Source organism: Rhinopithecus bieti, unplaced genomic scaffold, assembly GCF_001698545.2.
Source record: "Rhinopithecus bieti isolate Rb0 unplaced genomic scaffold, ASM169854v2 scaffold_315, whole genome shotgun sequence".
Taxonomy (NCBI): Eukaryota; Metazoa; Chordata; class Mammalia; order Primates; family Cercopithecidae; genus Rhinopithecus; species Rhinopithecus bieti.
This window is the reverse complement of record NW_016803481.1, coordinates 1,578,022-1,580,169: the sequence shown is the minus strand read 5'-3', so window position 1 is coordinate 1,580,169 and position 2,148 is coordinate 1,578,022. Positions and strand designations below refer to the sequence as shown.

The window sequence follows — 2,148 nt, the reverse complement described above, 5'->3', positions numbered from 1 at the left end:
CCACCCTCCACCCTCCACCCCAGAGAAGTTCAAAATGTTTCAAAGCCCAGCAATTGACTGTCTTTAGCAAATCCCATTCTACTCCCTTCTAACCTCCAATCCACACTCACGATTAGAAAAATCAACAGCCCCATCCTTCTCAGGGCCCAAGTGCCCAGTTTCTTTTCCAACTTCAGGTTCAGAACCGAGCAATGTCATGGGAATGGCAGTGCAGCAGAGGGAAACAAGCCCCTGGGTTCAGGCCTTGAGTACCACTCAGGGGCATCCTCCGCTGCCCCCGTATTACCAGCAGCCTCTCAACTTCTCCTCTGAGCCCCTTTCCTCTCCTGGCTTCTGCAGCCTCTGCAATACCGTCCCCCTTGGGCTCCCCCCATCTCAGAGCCATAGCTGCTTGCAGGACACTAACATCTGGATATCTCAGCAGCCACAAGAAACTTCTCCATAGCCTGAGTAGTCAATTCCTTCTCTCCAAAATACACATTTCCGATTTCTCAAGTTACTAACTACAGCAGCTCCAAGGCCCTGGCGTAGAATCAGTTTCCACCAAGAATTAATTTCCATTCATCTCATCCCTTCACCCTGCCCTGTAAACAGATTATTTCAACAGTAATGTTTCTCAAACCCACCTTTTTCACTTCCAATGATCCAGTGCAAACTCTGGCCACCCTACAACTGCAACAGCCTGCTCACTGATGTGTCCCCCTAACATGACTTTCCAAAACCCTTCCATTACAGTTGTTCATTACACCATTCCCTCACTCAAAAACCTTGAATGTCTCCTTAGGACACACAGGGTGGCATGCAATCACCAAAAGGGCTAAGACTGTCACAATCTCAACCATTGTTCCTCTCCATCTCTATCTCCTACTGTTCGGGATACATTCCCTGATCTGGCCAAGGACATCTCCTTGTCTCTCTGGAAAGCCATGTTCATTCCCACCTCACAGCCTATCTCAAGAGCATCAGCCTCCAGTCCTGGTGACTGATCCCTGCTCACAACTCCCTTCTCTGACTCCAACAGAACTATTTCTGCACCTGGCACTTTGACAGTCACCCTTCCCTCTCCTGGCGTCTGATTTCACATGCTCACATCCTTCTGTCCCCTCTATGAGGGTAGAAGCCCGGGAGGGAGGGAATCATCTCTTACACCTTCTGTCTCCTCCCTCCCGGAGACAGGTATGAGCCTCTGCTCCTCTGCCCCGCTTTGCAAATTATCCCACCTGCTACTTACTTCTCTTCTTGTCTTTGGGCCCTATGGGTGAGTTTCTCTCCACAGGCATAATTTATTTCAAAACTTAGTACTCCAAGTCCCCTCCCCAATCTCCTCTTTCCTTTATCTGATCTGCTCTCTCTCTAACTCAGGCAGCCACTGCACATTAAGTTGAACGTAAATTCCTAAATCACTTCCACCTAGTCCTAGGCTTCCTGAAACCTGGGGTCTCTTCGGTGCCTCCCCCACCTCCCAGACGGCCTGGCACCGTGCTGAGAGCACAGCAGCTCCCCAAAAGGACCTGTGGAGTTGAACTTAATGGCTATGTTCCCTTGTGTTTCGAGGTATTTGCGACCAGGCGCTTCTGTTTACACAACGCCTAGGGAGGGTGTCAAGAAAGCCTTAGATACCTGTGGATCACTCACTTTGAAGCAAAACCCCCAAGTGTACCTTTCTACAAAGGGGGTTCTAAGGAAAGCAGCGCCAGCCTGCAGGAATCCCCCGCGCCTGGCAGCCTGGCATCATGGGAACGCCTGCCCGGTGGAAGTCCTCCAAGGCCACCGGGAACTGGCCAGGGCTGCGCAAAACCAGGAGGCGGCGGCCACCCCTTCCCGCTGGCCAGGTAGGCTTCTTTAGGTCTCTTGAGTCAGTTCCAAAGTGAAGGCGCTGAGCCCTGCACTCCCAGGCAGGGAAGAAAACGCTGCCTTGGAAATTGTTTGCACAAGGCAAACTCCCTGTGCAGGCCCCCCCCAGCCCAGGCACCCGCGTGAGCCCACGGTACCACCGCCGGGGAGGGCCAGGGGCGCGGGGGGAGGCGAGACCGGGAGAGAGCGCGCGGGCAGAGGGGCGGGTGGCCGCCAGGGCGGGAGGGGCGCGGGTCGCCGGCGGACGGAGGGTGTGTCCCCCTGTCCCGCAGCCTGGCCTCGCGCGCCGGCTGG

The 2,148-nt window shown here is 54.3% G+C and overlaps 1 protein-coding gene across 5 annotated transcripts in view; it reads right to left on the bottom strand.

Moving 5' to 3' along the window:
• Window positions 1-2,148, bottom strand: part of ZNF395 (zinc finger protein 395) — a 44,777-nt gene that overhangs the window by 41,051 nt on the left and 1,578 nt on the right. Inside the window, exon 1 of one of the 5 annotated variants that reach the window (XM_017884847.1) lies at window positions 1,636-1,952. The exons of the other annotated variants lie outside the window; for them this stretch is intronic. The gene's annotated coding sequence lies outside the window, so the exon portion shown is untranslated. Of the gene's footprint in view, window positions 1-1,635; window positions 1,953-2,148 lie in introns of those variants that run through there. 5 annotated transcript variants of the gene reach the window in all.